General features: G+C 45.8%; 1 protein-coding gene across 4 annotated transcripts in view; it reads left to right on the top strand.

Moving 5' to 3' along the window:
- Nucleotides 1–24668, top strand: part of LOC147111946 (serine/threonine-protein kinase DCLK1) — a 508995-nt gene that overhangs the window by 144614 nt on the left and 339713 nt on the right. The gene's annotated exons all lie outside the window — the stretch shown is intronic.

The raw sequence follows: 24668 nt of genomic DNA, 5'->3' as shown, positions 1-24668 counted from the left end.
ATGATTCCAGGGATGAGGGACTTCAGTTATGTGGATAGACTAGAGAAGCTGGGGTTGTTCTCCTTAGAGCAGAGAAGGTTGAGAGGAGATTTGATAGAGGTATTCAAAATCATGAGGGTTCAGGACAGAGTAGATAGAAACTGTTCCCATTGGCGGAAGGGTCGAGAACCAGAGGACACAGATTTAATGTGATTGGCAAAGGAACCAAAGGCAACACGAGGAGAAACTTTTTTATGCAGCGAGTGGTTATGTTCTGGAATGCACTGCCTGAAAGGGTGGTGGATCTTCAAAAGAGAATTGGATATGTACCTGAAGGAAAAAAATTTGCAGGGCTACGGGGAAAGGGATGGCGAGTGCGACTCGCTGAAGTGCTCTTGCAGAGAGCTGACATGGGCTCGACGGGCCGAATGGCCTCCCTCTGTGCTGTAACCATTCTATGATTCGAAGAGATAGGTTTTAAGGAGCATCTTAAAAAAGAAGAGAGAGGTGGCGAGGTTTAGGGAAAGATTTCCAGAGCTTAGGGCCTATACATCTGAAGGCATAGCTGCCAGTGGTGGGGCGAAGGGAGTGGGGATGCACAGGAGGCGAGAGTTTGAGTAATACAGAGTTCTTGGAGGATTTTCAGGCTGGAGGAGGTTACAGAGATAGGGAGGGGCGAGGCCATGGAGTGATTTGAACGTGAGGTTTTTAAAATTGAGGCGTTAGTGGACCGGGAGCCAATGTAGTAAGCAAGCATAGGACACACAGTTGCATTTCCCCTTGATGAAAGAGCATTGCAATACTCCCAAGAAATCATAAGAAGCTTAAACTACACATGATGAGCATTGCCCAGCCTTTATCAACTTTCTCTTGCCAGCTTGTCCACAACCTTGCCCTCTCCTATAGCCTCTCCTTTCTATCTGCCTATTATATCAAACCATCCTCTTCCTGTGGACTCGGGGTTTTTTTTCATTTGTTCTTTGGATTGGAGTCACATGTAGGCCAGACCGGCAAGTTCTTGAAGGACATTAGTGAACCAACTGGGTATTTGTAATAAGAAAGCTTTCATGAATATCTTTCTGATACTAGCCCAATAATTCTCAGATTTATTGAATTCAATTTCACAAATTGCTATGGTGGCATTTGAACTCCTGACTTCTGAGTTGCTGGTACAGTACCATAACCACGAAGTTACCATACCCAGGTGACATGCAATGTCAGAAAAGTATTTTCATGCTACTTTAAAGCATATTCCATAGCAACAAAGGAAGACAGAGAATCTAGGAAAAATCAAACAAAAAGCTGTGTTACAATAAAAGAAAAACGGAGGAAATTATTTTTTTAAATCACAAAAAAGTCATGAGGTTCAGTTGATTTTATACGTCACTTGATCTCTGCACTGCTCAAATGCCTGAAGTGTGCTTCAGTCACACAGGATCTCTTGGGGGAGGGGGTCAGGTTTATAAAGTCTGGACAGAGAAGCTTTGTAGCTGGAGGTTACAGTATTTGTGCAGAGCAACAGAAAATTTACTCCAGCCTTCCTTCCCTTCACCCACTTTGCTCCATTTCTCCAGAGTTTAACGACTCCCTACTTTTCATTTGCATCCTTGTCACTACCAGTGCCTCTTGCCTTCTCACTGGTGCTATCAGTGCAGGCTTCCTAACATGATCAAAAACAGTGTACCCTAGAGAATGATGGTGTAAACAATTTGTGGCCAGTTTGCTGATATTCAGTAGCTTTTCACATAGACGCCTTCTAATGTATCTTAGTTATAGTTATTAAAAATTATCAGTTTCTAAGGCAGCTAACAGTTTTTGACAATTTTTGAATTGACTACAGTAGCCATCAGTTATTTTCTTCACTTGCCCGCATGTCTACCAATGCCTTCAGATTCTTCTTTTCCATGCTTGCAAGATCTATTTTGTTCTTTGGCACGTTAATTGCCTTATTATTATATCATAAAAGAAAAAAGAAAGACTTGCATTTATATATCGCCTTTCACGACCACTGGATGTCTCAAAGTGCTTTACAGCCAATGAAGTACTTTTGGAGTATAGTCACTGTTGTAATGTGGGAAACGTGGCAGCCAATTTGTGCACGGCAAGCTCTCACAAACAGCAATGTGATAATGACCAGATAAAAAAATTTTTTTGTTATGTTGATTGAGGCATAAGTATTGGCCAGGAAACCAGGGATAACTCCCCATCTCTTCTTCGTGCCATGGGATCTTTTATGGCCACCCGAGAGAGCAGACGGGGTCTCGGTTTACCGTCTCATCCGAAGGACGGTACCTCCGACAATTCAGCACTGCACTGGAGTGTCAGCCTAGCTTTATGTGCTCAAGTCCCTGGAGTGGGACTTGAACCCAAAACCTTCTGACTCAGAGGCGAGTGTGCTACCAACTGAACCACAGCTCACCATCATCTGGTCACACACTGCTGAGCACCCTTCCCAAATTTTCAAAGCAAGAATAAATCAGGGAATACTTTTTTTTTGAGGAAGGACGGTGGTCAGGGGTTTCTGTCTTTCCTAGTACAAGTGAAGGTATGTCACTACTCCAGATTTACACCTGCTGTTTCTTGCTGTGAAATACAGTGGTATGGAGGGGATGGAAAAGCTGGGAATGAAATGGGTGGCTGGGAAATACAGTAAGCAGACACTAACAAACTGAAAATCGAGGGGTGCAAAGAACAGAGATGCTGGAGATATAAAAAGGAACAGGAGTGAAGAACCTCAGGCATTGCTGCCCGGGATGCCAGGAGTACCCTAATATTGTGAAGGTTCACCTAGTGTGAAATGTAAAAAATGAAATCCTCCTACCACCAGGACCGCCCCCCCCCCCCCACCCTTTGCACTAAACAGTCCTTCAACCAATCATCCAGCCTTGGCACATCCATCCAATGGGTCCTGTCATGTATTGGCATTCATTAATGAAACGAGTAAAACAGCAAGAAATTTGTATATCTGTATTTCTATCAGGATGTTCGAGACTGTGAACTGAAGTTTTTTTCTCATTGTAAAGAGCCTAAAATTCTTGGAGTCCTGCCTGCTCCCTTGGTTGCAGAGATACAGTAGCCTCTAAATTCCATCTGAAATTGCAAGGATGGGGTCATTTCCATGGATGGGGCAGTCTACTGCTGCCTACAAAGATGCTTTAGCATCACCTGCCACAATCCACTCTTGTATGGGAAAGCATTGCATAGCTGGGATTAAAGGCCGATAAATCCCCAGGGCCTGATAATCTACATCCCAGGGTACTTAAGGAAGTGACCCTAGAAATAGTAGATGCATTGCTGGTCATCTTCCAAAATTCTATAGACTCTGGAACAGTTCCCATGGATTGGAGGGTAGCTAATGTAACCCCACTATTTAAAAAGGGTGGTAGAGAGAAAACGGGGAATTATAGACCGGTAAGCCTGACATCGGTAGTGGGGAAAATGCTAGAGTCCATTATAAAAGATGTAATAGCAGAGCACTTGGAAAACAGTGACAGAATCGGACAAAGTCAACATGGATTTACAAAAGGTAAATCACACTTGACTAATCTTCTGGAATTTTTTGAGGATGTAACTCGTAGAATAGATAAGGGAGAACCAGTGGATGTGGTGTATTTGGACTTTCAGAAGGCTTTTGATAAGGTCCCACATAAGAGATTAGCGTGTAAAGTTAAAGCACATGGGATTGGGGGTAAGGTACTGTCTTGGATAGAGAACTGGTTGGCAGATGGGAAGCAAAGAGTTGGAATAAACAGGTCTTTTTCCGAGTGGCAAGCAGTGACTAGTGGGGTACCGCAGGGATCGGTGCTAGGACCCCAGCTATTCACAATATATATGAATGATCTAGACAAGGGAACTAGATGTAATATCTCCAAGTTTGCAGACGACACAAAGCTGGGTGGGCGTGTGTGCTGTGAGGAGGTAGCAGAGAAACTCCAGTATGATTTGGACAGGTTGGGTGATTGGGCAGATGCATGGCAAATGCAGTATAATGTGGATAAATGTGAGGTTATCCACTTTGGTGGCAAAAACAGGAAGGCAGATTATTATCTGAATGGCAATAGATTGGGAGAAGGGGAAGTGCAACGAGACCTGGGAGTCCTTGTGCACCAGTCGCTGAAGGTAAGCATGCAGGTGCAGCAGGCGGTTAAGAAGGCAAATGGTATGTTGGCCTTCATAGCGAGAGGATTCGGGTACAGGAGCAACGATGTCTTACTGCAGTTGTACAGGGCCTTGGTGAGACCACACCTTGAGTATTGTGTGAAGTTTTGGTCACCTTGCCTGAGGAAGGATGTTCTTGCCATGGAGAGAGTGCAGTGAAGATTCACCAGATTGATTCTTGGGATGGCAGGAATGACGTATGAGGAGAGATTGGGTCGATTAGGCTTATATTCGCTAGCGTTTAGAAGAATGAGAGGGGATCTCATTGAAACTTATAAAATTCTAACAGGACTAGACAGACTAAATGCAGGGAGGATGTTCCCAATGGCGGTGGAGTCCAGAACCAGGGGTCACAGTCTAAGGATAAGGAGTAAGCCATTTAGGACTGAGATGAGGAGGAATTTCTTCACCCAGAGAGTGGTGAACCTGTGGAATTCTCTGTCACACAGGGCAGTTGAGGCCAATTCATTAAATATATTCAAGAAGGAGTTAGATATATTTCTTGAGGCTAAAGGGATCAAGGGATATGGGGAGAAAGCAGGGACAGGGTACTGAATTTGGATGATCAGCCATGATCTCATTGAATGGCGGAGCGGGCTCGAGGGGCCGAATGGCCTACTCCTGCTCCTATCTTCTATGTTTTAGCTGCTCTACCTGAGATGCCTCCAAGCTCTTCTGGCTAAAGAACAAAATTTCCTTCACAAGTCTTTGGCTTTGAAAGGAGCCATTCTGCCTGCAGACCCAAGGCAATACATTTCCTCCAGGAACAAATATCGTCGTTCTGGGTAAGGTTGGGAATGTTCAAAAGGCCTCAACGGGACTTGTGCAGGCTCTCAGTTGGGATAGTTCTGATGAGGCCTTATAAGGGAGTTATTCCTAGGGTAGCCATGAACTTCCCCCACATGATGTAGGGGCACAGAAGGAAGATTTTCTGGCAAATGGACTAAAAGAAACATGGCAGAATCACAGCAGAGCTAGCTTCTGCTGCAGATTCTGGCTGCCAGTGATGATCCACCCTCTTCTTGCCCTTGATCTACAGGAAACTCTTTATTATCCAGCTCCAACGGGACCGGCGTGGTGCCGGTTTATCAAAAAGTCTGGATTACAGAGAGATATAGTTAAAAGGTACGAGCGCTCTGTACACAGCAACAAATCCAGGCTTCCCTGTTGCTTAGCAACATGTGCAGGAACTCCGGCCACAGACCAAGTGTCCCTGTTGCTTAGCAACAAGTGCACGAACCCCAGTTACAGACCCACAGATCCAGGAACTGCCACTTATATGAAGTAAAACTTACCTGAACCTACTCCTGAATTTTGCCGGTTAACAGAGATTTCCGGTTATTTAGGTGCCGGTAAATCGAGAGTTTCCTGTTGTCTGGAATTTTAGCCCCGATATCTTTAAAGAGATAGTAATGTTTTTGTTTTTCTGTTGGTGCTACTTTTCTAAACTAAGAGGAACCACCTCAAATATATGGGCACAGTAGTATAGTGGTTATGTTACTAAGCTAGTAATACAGAGGCCTAAATAGTCCAGAGACTGGGAGTTCAAATTCCGAATGACAATTTGAGAATTTGAATTCAGTTTAAAGAATCGAAAGAAAATAAAAAGCTGGTACAGTATCAGTAAAAAATGACCATGAAACTAATACCCTTGACGGAAGGAAACCTGCTGTCCTTACCTGGTCTGGCCTACATGTGACTGCAGTCCCACATCAACGTGGATGACTCTTAATTGCCCTCTGAAGTGGTCTAGCAAACCACTCAAGTACATCAAACTGTTATAAAGAATACCACAGGGACTCCATCTAAAACCAGATTTAGATGTGATTAATCATGGTTTACTGAAAGTTTCCAGTTTATGATGTGTTCTTATCAATAAAGCTAATCAAATATTATCACAAGGGCATTTTACTGAGAACAAAGAACCTTTTATACAATACCGATGAGGTAGCATTTAGAATATTGTGTGCTGTTTGATCTCCTTACTTTCAGAACATGTTAAAATATGGGAGGATTCAGAAAAGAACGTTTCGTAAACTATTCTGGTGGATCAAATATGTTTCCTTAAACAATTATCGGGTCCGTGAAGAACTTAATTTTGTTTCTTAGAGTGCACTATCCCCTTTCTATGCACAGATTTATAATTTATTTTCCTCCTAGTTATTAGACTTTCAACCCCATCCATATGCATGATTGCTGAGCCAGTAAATTTTTACATGGGATTTGTCAGCTGCTCTCAGACCTCCGCGTACTGTCCCTGAGATAGCTGTGAGGATGTGTACAAACGCTGCCTGTGTTCACCTGTTTTCCTATTTTCTTTCTCTAGATATGGGGAAGTGCCTCGGCTCTGATCAGCATGAATGACCAATAAGAAATTGGGGAATTACAGAGCACTATAGCCCTTTGTAATGCACATTTCAGAGCTCTAACTTGGATATGTTGCCTCTCACTTGAATTAAAACTACATTACAGTGAACAATTTAGTGGCAGTGTCATTAATTTGCAGATTGCTGCTTGGTTGAGTTGGAATTCATGAAAGTTAACTTAGATTTCTCATCTGTTAGGAAATTGATACTGCTGTATCTGCTTTAATGTTGTTGGAAAACGCAAAGCATTAAATATTAATCTATGACAATTGATGTCCTTCACATGCTCTGGCCTAAGGTTTCAGTAATACAGTACTACAGTAGAATGTTCAACTGTTAGCTCTTAACCAGTCTGCAGAAACTACCTTCTAGATCTCAATATGAAGCTGCCAGGATTAAGCAAAAATCTGTTTACAGAAGTAGAATATTTACAGTTTTGGGCTTGATATTTGATACACAGCCTGTGTACACGTAATCTGCTAAACACTTTACTGGCACTCTGATAAGAACTGATCTGATTGGGATTAAGTATGCAATTGATTGTTAAGTAGGATTTGCAGTTAATTGACTTTTGATCTCATGAGTTTTAAATGGATCACAATTCTTCTCATATAACATTCTGGCTTTATTGCTTTTATTATTTGGTTGACTAGTTGCACACTTTGGATGTAACAGATCGTTGACACCTGTGAAGAACAGCAAAGCAATGGAAGGAATCATCGTGGTCAATGTGCTGTTCTTTGTAGCAATTCTTGCCATAAATCCATTAAAAGAAAACTTAAATAACAAAGATTGAAACATAGAAACATAGAAGATAGGAGCAGGATTAGGCCATTCGGCCCCTCAAGCCTGCTTCGCCATTTAATGAGATCATGGCTGATCATCCAAATTCAGTACCCTGTCCCTGCCTTCTCCCCATATCCCTTGATCCCTTTAGCCTTAAGAAATATATCTAACTTCTTCTTGAATATATTTAATGAATTGGCCTCAACTGTCCTCTGTGGTAGAGAATTCCACAGGTTCACCACTCTCTGGGTGAAGAAATTCCTGCTCATCTCAGTCCTAAATGGCTTACCCCTTATCCTTAGACTATGACCCCTGGTTCTGGACTCCCCGGCCATCAGAAACATCCTTCCTGCATCTAGTCTGTCCAGACCTGACAGAATTTTATAGGTTTCAATGAGAACCCCTCTCATTCTTCTAAACTCTAGCGAATATAAGCCTAATCGACCCAACCTCTCTTCATACGTCATTCCTGCCATCCCAGGTATCAGTCTGGTGAATCTTCGCTGCACTCCCTCCATGGCAAGAACATCCTTCCTCAGATAAGGTGACCAAAACTGCACATAGTACTCAAGGTGTGGTCTCACCAAAGCCCTGTACAACTGCAGCAAGACATCCTTGCTCCTGTACTCGAATCCTCTCGCTATGAAGGCCAACATACCATTTGCCTTCTTGACCGCCTGCTGCACCTGCATGCTTACCTTCAGCGACTGGTGCACAAGGACACCCAGGTCTCGTTGCACTTCCCCTTTTCCCAATCTATTGCCATTCAGATAATCTGCCTTCCTGTTTTTGCCACCAAAGTGGATAACCTCGCATTTATCCACATTATAATGCATCTGCCCAATCACCCAACCTGTCCAAATCATACTGGAGTTTCTCTGCATCCTCCTCACAGCACACACGCCCACCCAGCTTTGTGTCGTCTGCAATCTTGGAGATATTACATCTAGTTCCCTCATCTAGCTCATTAATATATATTGTAATATATATATTGTGAATAGCTGGGGCCCTAGCACCGAGCCCTGCGGTACCCCACTAGTCACTGCCGGCCACTCGGAAAAAGACCCGTTTATTTCAACTCTTTGCTTCCTGTCTGCCAACCAGTTCTCTATCCAAGACAGTACCTTACCCGCAATCCCATGTGCTTTAACTTTGCATGCTAATCTCTTATGCGGGACCTTATCGAAAGCCTTCTGAAAGTCCAAATACACCACATCCACTGGTTCTCCCTTATCTATTTTACCAGTCACATCCTCAAAAATTTCCAGTAGATTAGCCAAGCATGATTTACCTTTTGTAAATCCATGTTGATTTTGTCCGATGCTGTTGCTGTTTTCCAAGTGATCTGCTATTACATCTTTTATAATGGACTCCAGCATTTTCCCCATTACCGATGTCAGGCTCACTAGTCTATAATTCCCTGTTTTCTCTCTAGCACCTTTTTTTAAATAGTGGGGTTACACCAGCTACCCTCCAATCCATGGGAACTGTTCCAGAGTCTATAGAATTTTGGTAGATGACCAGCAGTGCATCTACTATTTCTAGGGCTACTTCCTTAAGTACCCTAGGATGTAGATTATTCGGCCATGGGGATTTATCGGCTTTCAATCCAGTCAATTTCCCTAACACCATTTCCCTACAAATACTGATTTCATTCAGTTCCTCCCTCTCATTAGACCCTATGTTCCCCGACATCTCTGGGAGTTTATTTGTGTCCTCCTTTGTGAAGACAGAACCAAAGAATGTATTTACTTGGTCTGCCATTTCTTTGTTCCCTATTATAAATTCCCCTGATTCTGACTACAAGGAACCTACGCTTGACTTCACTAATCTTTTTCTCTTCACATATCTATAGAAGCTTTTAGTCAGTTTTTATGTTCCCTGCAAGCTTGCTCTCATACTCTATTCCCCCCCCCCTTAATTAATCCCTTTGTCCTCCTTTGCTGACTCCTAAACTGCTCCCAATCATCAGGTTTGCTGCTTTTTCTGGCCAATTTATATGTCCTCTCCTTGGATCTTATGCTATCCCTAATTTCCCTTTATATAATTAAAAGACATATAGGCCTAGAAATTCGGCTCTGTAATGCCTGGTTTTTCGGTGCTACGGGTGCCGTTTTGTGTCCAAAATGGCATCTGAGCCGTGCGTGCACAATTCTGGTGTGGGCCCGCCGGGAGCCATCTTGGTAAAGGCCAAATAAGAGGCGTCCTTTACCCACGTCTGGAGCAGACGTTAGGCCATCAACATATGCAAATAAGGGGCCTAATGCTTGCTTCTGCTCCCTCTTGCAACTTTGGTTTGGTCTGAGGCAGCCAGTGCCAGTGCTGTTTGCCCCCAGGAAAACCAACGCTGAACAGCACAGAATTAAAAGAAAAAGTTAAGTACTTGCTGTAATCACCGGGCTCCCGATCCCGGAATCTCCAACCTTACTCCCGACTCCGACCTCCAGGACCCCTGATCTCCCAGGCCCTGGCCCCGATCTCCCAGCTCCCACTCCGACAGCACTCCCAACCCCCCACAATACTCCAGGCCCTCACGATCTTCTTCCCCAACAACCCTCGGATCACACTCCGAGGCCCAGCCGTTCCTCCTCTAGACAACTTTTTAAAGAAATTCGTTTATGGGATGTGGGCGTCGCTGGCAAGGCCAGCATTTATTGCCCATCCCTAATTGCCCTTGAGAAGGTGGTGGTGAGCTGCTTTCTTGAACAGCTGCAGTCCGTATAATGAAGGTACTCCCACAGTGCAGTTAGGGAGGGAGTTCCAGGATTTTGACCCAGCGACGATGAAAGATTGGCAATATACTTCTAAGTCAGGATGGTGTGTGACTTGGAGGGGAACTTGGAGGTGGTGGTGTTCCCATGCACCTGCTGCCCTTGTCCTTCTAGGTGGAAGACTTCGCGGGTTTGGGAGGTGTTGCCGCAGAAGCCTTGGCGAGTTGCTGCAGTGCATCTTGTAGATGGTACACACTGCAGCTACGGTACGCCGGTGGTGGAGGGAGTGAATGTTTAATGTGTTAGAGGGGGTGCCAATCAAGCGGACTGCTTTGTCCTGGATGGTGTCGAGCTTCTTGAGTATTGTTGTAGCTGCACGCATCCAGGCAATTCTGAATATTCCATTACACTCCTTACTTGTGCCTTGTAGATGGTGGAAAGGCTTTTGGGAGTCAGGAGGTGAGACACTTGCTGCAGAATACCTAGCCTTTGACCAGAAATTTAACTGGACCAGCCACATAAATACTGTGGCAACAAGAGCAGGCGTAGCTAAAAATGAGATGCCGACCTGAGGAAGCTGCAACACAGGACTACATCCATACTAAAAAGCAGAAGCAGCATGCTATAGACAGAGCTAAGCGATCCCACAATCAATAGATCAGATCAAAGCTCTGCAGTCCTGTCACAACCAGTTGTGAATGGTGGTGGACCATTAAACAACTAACAGGAGGAGAAGGCTCCATGAATATCCCCATCCTCTTGTTGCATGTGGCATGGACTGCTTCATTACTGAGGAGTTGTGAATGGCATTGAACACGGTGCAGTCATCAGCGAACATCCCCATTTCTGACCTTATGTTGGAGGGAAGTTCATTGATGAAGCAGCTGAAGATGTTTGGGCCTAGGACACTGCCCTGAGGAACTCCTGCAGCGATGTCCTGGGGCTGTGATGATTGACCTTCAACCACCATAACCATCTTCCTTTGTGCTAGGTATGACTCCAGCCATTGGAGAGTTCCCCCCCCACCACCGATTCCCATTGACTTCAGTATTACTGGGGCTCATTGATGCCACACTCTGTCAAATGCTGCTTTGATATCAAGGGCAGTCACTCTCCCCTCGCCTCTGGAATTCAACTCCTTAGTCCATGTTTGGACCAAGGCTGTACGGGCGCCAAGTGGTCTTGGCGGAACCTAAACTGGGCATCAGTGAGCAGGTTATTGGTGAGTAAGTGCCGCTTGATAGCACTGTCGATGACACCTTCCATCACAATGCCGATGATTGAGAGTAGACTGATGGGGCGGTAATTGGCCGGATTGGATTTGTCCTGCTTTTTGTGGACAGGCCATACCTGGGCAGTTTTCCACATTGTTGGATAGATGCCAGTGTTGTAGCTGTACTGGAACAGCTTGGCTAGAGGCATGGCTAGTTCTGGAGCACAAGTCTTCAGCACGATAGCCGGGATATTGTCAAGGCCCATAGCCTTTGCTGTATCCAGTGTGCTCAGCCGTTTCTTGATATCACGTGGAGTGAATCGAATTGGCCGAAGACTGGCTTCTGTGATGGTGGGGACCTCAGGAGGATGCCTATTATGGATCATCCACTCGGCACTTCTGGCTGAAGATGGTTTCAAATGCTTCAGCCTTGTCTTTTGCACTCATGTGCTGGGCTCCACCATCATTGAGGATGGGGATATTCATGGAGCCTCCTCCTCCTGTTAGTTGTTTAATGGTCCACCACCATTCACAACTGGTTGTGACAGGACTGCAGAGCTTTGATCTGATCTGTTGATTGTGGGATCGCGTAGCCCTGTCTACAGCATGCTGCTTCTGCTTTTTAGCATGGATGTAGTCCTGTGTTGCAGCTTCCTCAGGTCGACATCTCATTTTTAGCTACGCCTGGTGATGTTCCTGGCATGCTCTTCTACACTCCTTATTGAACCAAGGTTGGTCCCCTGGCTTGATGGTAATGGTAGAGTGAGGGATATGCCGGGCCATGAGGTTACAGATTGTGGTGGAATACAATTCTGCTGCTGCTGATGGCCCACAGTACCTCATGGATGCCCAGTTTTAAGCTGCTAGATCTGTTCTGAATCTATCTCCTTTAGCATGATAGTAGTGCCACACAACATAATAGAGGGTGTCCTCCTTGTGAAGATAGGACTTCGTCTCCACAATGACTGTGCGGTAGTCACTGCTACCAACACTGTCATGGACAGATGGATCTGCGACAGGTAGATTGGTGAGGACGAGGTCAAGTAAGTTTTTCCCTCGTGTTGGTTCTCTCACCACCTGTTGCAGGCCTAGACTGGCAGCTATGTCCTTCAGGACTCGGCCAGCTTGGTCAGTAGTGGTGCTACCGAGCCACTCTTGGTGATGGACATTGAAGTCCCCACCCAGAGTACATTCTGTGCCCTTGCTACACTCAGTGCTTCTTCCAAGTGGTGATCAACATGGCCAAGTACTGATTCATCAGCTGAGGGAGGGCGGTAGGTGGTAATCAGCAGGAGGTTTCCTTACCCAAGCTTGGCCATGAGACATCATGGGGTCCGGAATCAATGTTGAGGACTCCCAGGGCCACTCCTTCCTGACTGTATGCCGCCACCCCTGGTGGGTCTGTCCTGCTGGTGGGACAGGACGTACCCAGGGATGGTGATGGACGAGTTTGGGGCATTGGCTGAAAGATATGATTCTGTGAGTATGACTGTCAGGCTGTTGCTTGACTAGTCTGTGGGACAGCTCTCCCAATTTTGGCACAAGTCCCCAGATGCTGGTGAGGAGGACTTTGCAGGGTTGACTGGGCTGGGTGTGCCGTTGCCGTGCCCGTAGCCGAGGTCGATGCCGGGTGGTCTGTCCGGTTTCATTTTTATTATTTTGTTTCGTAGTGGTTTGTTACAACTGAGTACATTTCAGAGGGCATTAAGAGTCAACCACATTGCTGTGGGTCTGGAGTCACATGTAGGCCAGACCAGGTAAGGACGGCAGACTTCCTTCCCTGAAGGACATTAGTGAACCAGATGGGTTTTTACGACAATCCGATAGTTTCATGGTCACCATTACTAGCTTTTTTAATTCCAGATTTAATAATTAACTGAATGTAAATTCCCCAGCTCCTGTGGTGGGATTTGAACTCACGTCTCTGGATCATTAGTCCAGGCCTCTGGATTACTAGCCCAGTGACATTATCGTTACCGCTGTCATCTTCTTCCCATTCACCTAGCTGAAGATTGGCGCACGAACCTGTGCGGGCTCCTACCGCTGCGCCATGTACATGATAATGAGGTTTGAGGCACAAAATCCCGGGCTCCTTAGTGTAGTGTCCGAGTATAAATAATACACGGACTGCAGGCGAACAATAATAACAGGTATTTACTGAACAGAGGGTAACTTAAGACTGAAATACAGAAGCCTGCTATGGCTTTATATACAGGGGGTGGTCACTGCCGGTACTGCAGTATAGAATCAGTTCTCTTAAAGGTACATACACAACAATTCCCCTTTTAGATAAACAGTACATAACATTCATTTAACAACTAAACAATAACTAATTACAATTACAATTTTCTCTGTACTATATACATCAACTGAAATAATCATTTTTAAGTTCAGTCTTTGAGGAGGCTTCCTGATCCTGACTGGATAGCGCCTTTCTCGAGTATCCTGTTCTTGCGGCGGAGTTGATTCTGGCTCATTGTCATTGGTTGGTTCGTCAGCTTCCAATACCACTGCTTCTGAGATAGACGCAATCTGTACTTCGGGTTGATTACCAGGTGCACCTGCTCGTGGTATGGGTTTGGCTTGTTCCTGTGACTCTAGAATCTGGTCAGCATGGCGTCTCACGATGCTCTCTCCAACGTCCACTGTGTACATTAGTGGTCCCTGCTGTGTGCATATCGTTCCTGGCTGCCATTTTTCTGTTCGGTAGTCGCGGGCCAAGACTGGTTGTCCTATCTTGAAGCTCCTGGTTGGCTTCTCATTTATGTGCTGGAATTGCTTATCCTCAACATCTCGTCTTATGTTTGGTTTGAGCAAATCCAGGCGACATCTTAGCCTTCAGTTGAAGAACATTATGGCTGGAGCTTGGTTGGTGACTGCATGTGTCGCATTCCGGTAAGCGAACAAGAAATTATCCACCTTGTGTTGTAGTGGTATGTCGTCATTATGCATTGCCTTTATGGCCTTTTTAAAGGTCTGCACAAACCTCTCAGCCAATCCATTTGTGGCTGGATGATATGGGGCAGATGTGTAATGTTTCACCCCATTATTCCTCAGAAACCTCCGAAAATCCTCGGACACAAACTGTGGCCCATTGTCAGAGCAAATCTGTTCTGGCAAGCCATTCCTGGCGAACGTGGTCCGTAGGACTGCAATAGTTTTCTCCGTGGTGGTGGAGGACATTTTGATGACCTCTGGCCATTTCGAATGGGCGTCCACAGCGATTAGGAACATTGAGTCCATAAATGGACCAGCAAAATCAATGTGTACCCATTGCCATGGAGATGAAGGCCACTCCCATGGATGTAGCGGGGCCTGTGGTGGAGCGTTTTGGACCTTCTGGCATCCTGTGCATCTCTTGGTCATATCCTCGATTTCTTTATCGATTCCCGGCCACCACACAAACGCCCTGGCTAGGCTCTTCATTTTTACCCCTCCCAGATGACCCTCATGAAGCTCATTGAGCACTCTCTCTCTCAACTTGGGTGGAATTACCACTCGGGATCCACACATCAAGGTCCCCCGGCACACTGACAGCTGTTCTCTCCTTGGCGAGAATGCTGGCAACAGTGAGTCGCCATGTGCTGGCCATCCCTTCACCGTCAAATCATAGACCCGAGAGAGTGTCAGGTCATTTCGGGTTTCCTTCTCTATACTTGCGTTTGTAACAGGTAGACATTCGACTATGGTCGCATGGAATATCTCAACAGGGTCCACTGCAGGTGCTTCCTCTACCCTTGTACTCTATGTCGTACTGATGTGCCCCTAGAAAAAGTGACCATCTTTGCAGCCGTTGCGCCGTCATCACCGGAACGCCCTTCTTTGGGTTAAAAATGGAGTCCAGGGGCTGATGATCAGTCAGTAGGGTGAATTTCTGCCCGTGCAGATAGTGATTGAACTTCTTCACCCCCCACACCAGGCTGAGGGCCTCCCTGTCAATCTGGGCGTAGTTACGCTCGGCTGAGGTTAACGAGCGCGACGCAAAGGCTATTGGCCTCTCTGAACCGTCAAGGAATTTGTGTGACAGCACCGCTCCAATGCCATAGGGAGACGCATCACATGCTAACCGAATCGATAGTGTTGGATTGTAGTGGGCCAATACTTCTTTTGAAGTGATTAGGCATTTACATTTCTGAAAGGCACGCTTAAGCTCATCACTCCATTTCCATGTTACTCCAGTTTGCAGTAGGGCGTTCAGTGGGTGCAGAATTGTAGATAACTTCGGCAAGAACTTATGGTAGTAGTTCACCAACCCGAGGAACGACCTCAGTTGCGACACATTTTCCGGTGCTGGAGCCTTGACTACAGCCTCAATCTTGTCCGGTGACTTATGCAACCCTTCCTCATCAATCATGTGGCCACAATACGAGATTTGTCTCCTGAAGAACTCGCATTTGGGGCGGTTGGCTCGTAGCCCATATTCCTGTAATCTCGTGAGCACCTGCTCCAGGCTGGCAAGGTGTTCACTGTCATTTTCGCCCGTAACCAGGATGTCGTCCAAATAACACTGGGTCCCCGGGATCCCTTGCAGGACTTGTTTCATCGCCCTCTGCCAAATAGCCGGGGCTGATGCTACCCCGAATACCAGTCGATTGTACTGGTAAAGGCCTTTGTGAGTGTTTATCGTGAGGTATTTCCTAGACGCTTCTTCCACCTCCATTTGTAGATACGCTTGGGCCAGATCAATCTTTGTAAAGCGTTTCCCTCCAGATAGTGAGGCGAAAATATCTTCTATCCGTGGAAGTGGATATTGTACTGTGTGCAGGACTGGGTTCACAGTTACCTTGAAGTCCCCATAGATGCGAACCTTCTTCGGTTCCCCAGGCGTGCTGCTCAATGATTTCTTCATTACAGGAACGATGGGTGTGGCCCACTCGCTCCAGTCCACCTTGGACAGCACACCCGAACGCTCCAGACTCTCTAGCTCTGCTTGAACGGCTGGGCGGATCGCGTAAGGCCTTAAAAAATTTTGGGTTTGCGTTATCTTCGATTTTTTTATCGTTGCCGTTACTCCTTTTAGAGTCCCAAGTCCTTGTTGGAACACCTCTTTCGCGTCAGTTAGAATTTTTGACAGTCGTCCAGGTGTGACGTCATCATCCTTTTTATCAGTCACAGTTAGCGCCTGAATGGAATGCCAATCCAATTGTATTGGCAGCACGGTGGCATAGTGGTTAGCACTGTTGCCTCACAGCGCCAGGGACCCGGGTTCAAATCCGGCCTCGGGTGACTGTCTGCGTGGAGTTTGCACATTCTCCCCGTGTTTGCGTGGGTTTCCTCCGGGTGCTCCGGTTTCCTCCCACAGTCCAAAGATGTGCGGGTTAGGTTGATTGGCCATGATAAAAATTGGCCCTTAGTGTTGGGGGGATTAAATATGTGGGGTTACGGGGATAGGGCTTGGGTGGGATGGCTGTCGGTGTAGGGACCGGGTGCTAGGGTTTGGATGATCAGCCATGATCTCGTTGAATGGCGGAGCAGGCTCGAAGGGCCGAATGGCCTACTCCTGCTCCTATCTTCTATGTTTCTATTTTTCGGATCCATTCACGTCCCAATAATGGTGGTCCTCCATCTGGTAGTATATATAGATACAGTTTCTGTGTTTCCTTGCCGTTGTATTCAACTGGCACCCTTATTTTTCCTCTGGGGTAGACTTTTTGCCCCGTGTATGTCTTCAATACAATGGACGTGTCCTTCAAGGGTATGTGTGAGAATAGCCGCTCATAGTCTCGTCGATTCATGACAGTTAGGGCTGATCCTGTGTCCAATTCCATCTTTACTGGGGACACTGCTATCATGAGGGTGACCCAAATGGTTCGGTGATCCTCCTTTGCGATCACGTTGTGTAACTTTAGACAACTTAGTCTCCTGCTCCCGCAGTCCTTATCACTCTCCTGATCTTCTGAACTACTGTCTGTCAATTTCTTTACTTTCTTGTACTTTTCCTTAGTAGTTCTTGTAGTGTTGGTTTTCTTTCCCGACCTGCAGACTCTTGCTATGTGTCCCATTTTCCCACATTGCCTGCATACTTTGTCCTTAAACCAGCAGTCCTTCTGATCATGGGTTGTTCTGCCGCAGCGATAGCACTTTTCTGCTCCATACGCCATTTCGTTAGCGCTGTATTCCTGTGGTTTCTGTTGTATTTCCGCAGCTCCCCGTGCTGCTGCTTCGTAGGATACTGCCACGCTGAAAGCCTGTTCTAGCGTCAGGTCCTTTTCCGAAAGTAGTCGTTTCTGGGTTCCTTCACTCTGGAGCCCGCAGACAAACTTATCCCGCAAGGTGTCTGCCAGTCCTGCTCCGAACTGGCAGTGCTTCGATAACTTGCGTAGTTCCGTAAGATAGTCAGCATTGCTCTCATCTTTGTGCTGGTTTCTTTTATGGAACTTGAATCTTTCTGCTATCAGCAGCGGTGTAGGGTTTAGGTGTTCCTGTAAGATATTAACAATCTCCTCAAAACTTTTCTCCATTGGTTTAGCTGGGGTAATTAAATTCCGCAATAGGCGGTACGTTCTCGCGCCCATCAAATTTAATAATACCGACGCCTTCTTTCCATCGGCCACCTCATTTGCCTTGCAGTACACTTCAATTCTTTCCACATACGTGGTCCAGTCTTCTACCTCATTGTCGAAAGCAGTGATACTGCCACTTTTCGGCATCTTGGGTGATTTAAAATTGCGCCTCCCGCGCTTTTTCTTCTTCACCAATGAATTAAAATGGCGCCTCCCGTGCTTTTCCGTCTTCCCCAATGGAATAAAATGGCGCCTCCCACGCTTTTCCTCCTTCCCCTTGCTGCCACGCTGCTCCTAGCATTCTGCAGGGTAATGGCGGCGACCCGCGGCTTCGGCGCGTCTCACTTTTCCTTCCCCTTGTTTTATTTTCGCTACGCTGCCCGGTTCTTGAGCACCAACTGCGCCCTGTGCGCTCCACCCTCTCTCTCTCTCTCTTTTCCTCCCGACGACGCTGCACGGCCCCTTTGCAGAGTCGCTCGATCGAGCTCGAGCCCGCCGCAGTCCGGAAGGATCAGCGCACTACCTGCTACCAGCACGATTTGCTGGAACACCTTGACTGGGGAGCCAAGCCCAGCTCTCCACAGCCTCTCCTGCAACTCTCCGAACTCCGATGGATCCTTGGGCGGTTGCCCGCGGTCGACGCCCGTTGTTCTGACTTCGACCTCCAAGAAGCTTCTTCTCAGGGAAAGATCCCCGTGAGGTGATGCAGTACTGCAGGTGAGTTCGAACCTGTTCATCGCCAATGTAGTGTCCGAGTATAAATAATACACGGACTGCAGGCGAACAATAATAACAGGTATTTACTGAACAGAGGGTAACTTAAGACTGAAATACAGAAGCCTGCTATGGCTTTATATACAGGGGGTGGTCACTGCCGGTACTGCAGTATAGAATCAGTTCTTCTCTTAAAGGTACATACACAACACTTAGACCTTCCCATTTGAGCGCAGGCTGTTCGCACTCTGTGGGTAAGGCGCCCATAAATAGACACTACCGAATTTCTTGGCCAACAACTTCAACATTGTCAAGTCAGAGACCTAAGTTTGAGAGATCTTGGAGTTATTTGTCTTCAACTATGTTTTTACATTAAATAATTAGAAAATAATGTGTATAAACCCATTATTTTCTTATGAATTAATTGATTGGACAACTTACGAACTCCACATTTTTAGTGAATTGTTAGTAGATTTTGTGTTACGCTCATGGTGAGCCAGAGGATGTGACTGTACATTTGTGATAACCAGTGTGATGCAAAATAAGGTTTCATGCGGTACATGTGCCATTAATTTTTTTTGTCCAATGTATAGTAAGTACTTTACACTTGTCTACATTAAATGTCAGCTGACATTCTGCCCAGTCACACATTTTATTCAACTCATTCTGTAATTTGTGAGCTGTCACTTCTGATTCCACTGTCCCTCCTAGATTGATATCAGCAGCAAAGGGAAATGATTTGGGGATTGAGTCATGTTTAGATGCTGTGTTTTAAAACAAAATAAATTCACACATGTCTTAAAATAGTCATAGACTGCAATATTTGAATATGCATATTAAAGTCAGGCTTTGTGGAATTCACAACTGATTCATCCCAGATTCAATGGCCAGAATAGTCCCATTCATTGTGAGAACAGAAGGAGATGCTTTCTTTAAACTCACACCACAAGGGGGAGGAAAGGTAGGCGGTTTTATTAATAGGCCTACTGACATATTGCTATGTCAGTGTCACAGTTCACGAAAGGGACACATGAGCAGATAAGTTTGAAATGGAGGACTATGAGACACGGCCCTTGGCCCACAGCTGGAAGCTAAAACTCCAGGAGGTCAGTTTTTGTAGTTAGAAGGAGGCTGAAAGAAAGGTAATGTCAAAAACAAGTAAGTCAGCCATGAAAGAAACAAGGTTTGTGGTTTCTTTTTTCTATTTTGAGGAGAGGAGTGAGATTAAACTATGTAAGTAGAATTTGCTTCGATTGTTACTTGGTATGTTCACATGTTGTGAAATAAAGCAACTTAGCAGGTTTTTTTTATTCGTTCATGGGATGTGGGCGTCACTGGCAAGGCCAGCATTTATTGCCCATCCCTAATTGCCCTTGAGAAGGTGGTGGTGACCTGCCATCTTTGATTGCCTATGGTGCTTCCCTAGCCTGGACCCACCATTCTCCACTGAAGGGCGGGGAGGGTCCTCTTCTGCCTAGGGTACCCAACCCTCCTGGAGTGACCGAGACTTTCCCAGAATTGGGGGTGCCTCTCCTGAGTTGTGCCTCCAGCACGCCGAGAGATCAGCTAATTAATTTTCCCACCGCAGTGTGCACCCCTCCCCTGCCAGCCCCAGCCTCTGACCTGCTCTCGTAGCCACAGTATTTATGTGGCTGGTCCAGTTAAGTTTCTGGTCAATGGTAACCCCCCAGGATGTTGATGGTTGGGGATTCGACGATGGTAATGCCATTGAATGTCATGGGGAGATGGTTAGACTCTCTCTTGTTGGAGATAGTCATTGTCTGGCACTTGTGGCTCAAATGTTACTTGCCACTTATCAGCCCAAGCATGAATGTTGTCCAGGTCTTGCTGCATGAGGGCACGGACTGCTTCATTACCTGAGGAGTTGTGAATGGAACTGAACATTATGCAATCATCAGCGAACATCCCCACTTCTGATCTTATGATGGAGGGAAGGTCATCGAAGTACTTGCATGCTTAACCCTACTCTTGGCCTTTCAAGGTGGCAATAAGCATGAAAGATGGGGGTAAAAGTATGAGTCTGTCATCATCCCTGCAATGACACTTCCTTTGGAAAGTTAAAAAAAATAAATAGTGAAAATTCAGCCCAGAATTGTAAACTCTCAAAACATTGGTGGAGAATCGTGATCTTCACTTTCTCTGCATATTTTGAAACTGCCTTAAGACATTGTCATAGCCAAGAAAGACAAACCTCTATTGGAAACAGGAAGGAAATTGAGACAGATAGATAGAAAGAGAAAGGAAGAAAAAGAAAGAGAAAGGAAGAAAACTGAAAGAAGGAATTTAAAGAAATATGTAGCCTCTCCACTGCATTTTGCCAGGGTAGTAGAACTTAGATTCCCACCTGCTGGTTTACAATCTCATCTGTGCCGCTGGGGGAGATGGTGAGCAGATGGAAAATCAGCAGAGGAGTCCCCACATGTTATTCTTGATCATCAGCACATCACCTGTTGCTCTCGCACCACCTCAATACAACATGTTAGATGTTCAGACCTTGATATACCAAGGAGATGCAGTCTCTATGGAGCAGAGAGAAAATCAGCCCACGTGCCATTCTCACTGATCACTCTCACTCACCCCCTGAATGCAGTGTGCCACTCATTCAGTCTTTGAAGGTGCCTTCCAGCATCATTCTGTGGAATTACCATAGATACATTTAGTTTTACTCTCCCAACAGGATGTTGACCAAATTTTTAAAAATACATTGTACCAATGTTTTGATAGTTTGAAACATGTTCAGTTATTTCTCATAAATAGGGACGTTCCAAAGAATAGCTCACTAGTAACACCACTAACTGAGCTAGCCGAGGCCTGATGGATGTAGCTGCCAGACTAGAAACTAACATGAGGGAGTAACCTATGTGATCTCATTCTCACCAATCCACCTGTAACAGTCATGTCCATCCATGATAGCATTGGTAGGAGTGATTGCCGCACATTCCTTAAGACAAAATCTTGTCTTCCCAGTGAGGACACCCTTCATCATGCAGTGTAGCACAACAATCGGGCTAAGTGAGACAGACTAAGGACACATTTTGCAGCTGAAAACTGGTGCTGTGGGCTAGCAGCAGCAGATTTATATGCTATCTGTATTCTCATGGCCTAATACATCCCTCACTCCTCCATCACCAGTTTGTCAGGACACCACCCTGATTCAATGGGGAGTGTAGCAGGTGTTCCACGAGTGACAGCAGGCATATCTTAGAATGAGGCATCAACCTAATGTGGTTACAATAAAGGACTACCTGCATGCTAAACACAAAAAGCACCAGCATATACATAGAGCTAAGCGGTTTCAGAGCCAATAGATCAGTACAAAGCCCTCAGATCCAGTCGAGAATGATGGTGGACAGTCAGGCAACTAATAGGAAGGGGAGGCTCCTGATCATCTCCATCCTCAACTACGGCAGAGCCTAGCATTTGAATGCAAGAGATAAGGTTGCAGTGTTTGCAAATGTTTTCAGCTAAAGGTTCCAAGTGAACAATTCTCCTGAAGTTCCCATCATCATAGATACCAGTTTCTAGCCAATATAGTTAACTCCACATGACATAAAAAAATGACTGTGTGAACTGGACACAGCAAATGCTGTGGTGCTGAAGATCTGTACAGCACCCGCCCCCCCCCCCTCCCAACCCAAGCTATTCCGGTGCAGCTATGACTCTGGCATCCACCTGACGATGTGGAAAATTGACCATGTATGTCCTATTCACAAATAGCAAAACAGATCTAACCCGATCAATTGCTGCCCTATCGGACACCTCCCAATCATCAGCAAAGCGATGGAAGCAGTGCTTCATCATCACTATAGTGCCATCATCACCAATAAGCTGCTTGATGACACACAATTCAGGTTCCACCAGAGAAGCTTGGCCCCAGACCTCATTACAACCTTGACCTAGGAATGCATATAATAGTTCAGTGCTGGAGAAGAGGTGATAGTACCTGCACTTGACAGCAAGACAGCATTTGACAGAGTACAGTACTAAGGAACTCTAGCAGAACTGAGATCAGCAAGGGTAAGTGGAAAACTTTCCCATGGTTGGAGTCATACCTGACATAAAAGAAGACAGTCATGATTGTTGAAGGCAAATCATCACAGTCACAGGATATTACTGCAGGAGTTCCTTGGGACAGCATCCTCAGTCAGAAGGTTGTGGGTTCAAGCTCACTCCAGAGATGTGAACTCTTAATCTGGTGGAACCCGAATTGCTTGTGCTTCAGTGTACTACTGAGGGAGTGATACCCTGTTGGAGGTGCTGGGGGAGAAATTCGGTGGAGCCGCAAACGGGGCGCCAAGCTTGCCTGGGCGCCGGAATTAGCGCAGCAATCGGAGCAGTTGCGACCGCCGGAAATTCAGCTTGAACGCCCCAAGAGGGACACGGGGCGAGGCTCGAGGTGCTCCGTGTCCCTCTTAGGGCGCTGAAACTGAATATCGCAGCGCAACGTACTGCTGCGGCACGACGCGCTGCGGTTCTGCAGGCCTTCCTCCTATTCTTAAGGGGGAGGGGCCTGCACCAGCGCGATCGGAGATTGCGAGTGCCGGCAAAAGAGCCCGGCACCGAGGAGAAGTGCCGGGCTCTCGGGAAACAGCTGGCACTGCCGCGGAGGGAGATCAGGAGGCCGGGGATGGAGGTGCTGGCAGGCAGCCGCCAAAAAAACGGCCGCCCCGCACCTCCACCTTAATTTGCGCCACTGCCGCCACAGGTAGGCCCCGTGAACTGGGCGCGATTTGCGAACGGCGCTACAGAGGCAGGCGCTACCGAATATAGAGATTGGGGCGGTAGCGGGGCGTTGCGCACACCGATGACGTCATCGGTGGCGGCGCAGCGCAACAGGCTAACGCCGCCATTAGTGCCCCAGCTAAATATCGCGGGAGGCGTGGCCAGTGGCGCTAAAGCCACTGAGTGCCCTCTTTAGGCGCTAACTGGTGGCGCAGCCCACCGAATTTCTAGGCCGCTGTCTTTTGGTTGATGTGTTAAAACTGCAGCCCCACTTGTCCACTCAGGTGGATGTAAAAGATTCTATGGCTCTATTTGAAGAGCAAGGGAGTCCTCCCAGTGATCTGGCCAACATTTATCTCTTGACCAACATTTCTAAAAGAAATATTTATCTCATTGTTGTTACTAGGATCTTGTGTGCAAAAATGGCTGTCGTGTTTGCCTACATTACACTAGTGACTACACTTCAAAAGCAATTTATTGGCTGTGAACTGTTTTGGGATGTCGTAAGATTACATAAATGCAAGTTGATTTTTTTATGATTGAAAGGAGAGAAAATAGGAAAAATTATTAGCCTAAAATATGCAATATAACTTATGTGATGTAATTTCAATCTCTTATACAGACTATATCAAGGTTGTCTTTTCTTAATCTTTTCTAACTTGTTTTTTGAAACTTTTATTTGTCTTTTGTTTCTTTTCAGGTTTCTCCATGTACTGTTTTCCAGCTAATAAAAGTAGAGCAGCTAACAAACTCCTAGGTCTTTACCAATGCTGTGCATGAGCTGACTTCAGGGAGATTTGAAGAAGTGCGAGAGGGTCACCACTTGCCTTCTGGTTTTAACTTTCTATGTGTAAGGAAGTGGTTAGCCTTTGCTTGCTGCCTTGCAATTTCTCTGTGATGATATGACCAAGGTCAGAATGTGGGCATAGACCAACAAGAACTTGTGCTGTCATTCCATGGGACATTGTGCTACCTGTTAAACTGCCACTCCATGGCACATTGTGTTCCTGTACAGATGCTAGTCTTTTCTATTTTCAACATCAAATGACATGGATAATTGCATCATATGGGATAATGCAGAACTGTATACTGTAGGATAGTATAGGATTGCCTCTTATAGGATGGTCTAGTATTGCCTATGATAGGATGGCATGTAGTTACACGTTGGGCTGGTGTAAGAGTGTGTACTGTGAATGTAATTTCAGTTTCAGTTACAATTAACCATTCGTGTGAAGGAGAGAACAGTATTATATCAGAACAGCTTTTACTACTCAGTATCTTTTTCATTTTCATGAAGGACCATTTTTAACATCAGAATTATTTTTGCATGAAGTAGCTTGCATGTTTAAAGATAATTAAGAATACTTGTAAGGAATAGAACATTCCTGCACTAATTTTCCAAAGATTTATGGTACAGTCACAGGGCTTCCTCTGAGATTAAGGTAATGGTTCATTAGGAGAACTTGTAATCCACTCGTAAATATTCCAAACCCAT

This window comes from Somniosus microcephalus, chromosome 10 (assembly GCF_052327205.1).
Source record: "Somniosus microcephalus isolate GS21.2 chromosome 10, FLI_Smic_1.0, whole genome shotgun sequence".
Classification (NCBI taxonomy): Eukaryota; Metazoa; Chordata; class Chondrichthyes; order Squaliformes; family Somniosidae; genus Somniosus; species Somniosus microcephalus.
Note: the sequence above shows the minus strand (reverse complement) of the source record. Positions and strands in the feature narration are given on the sequence as shown.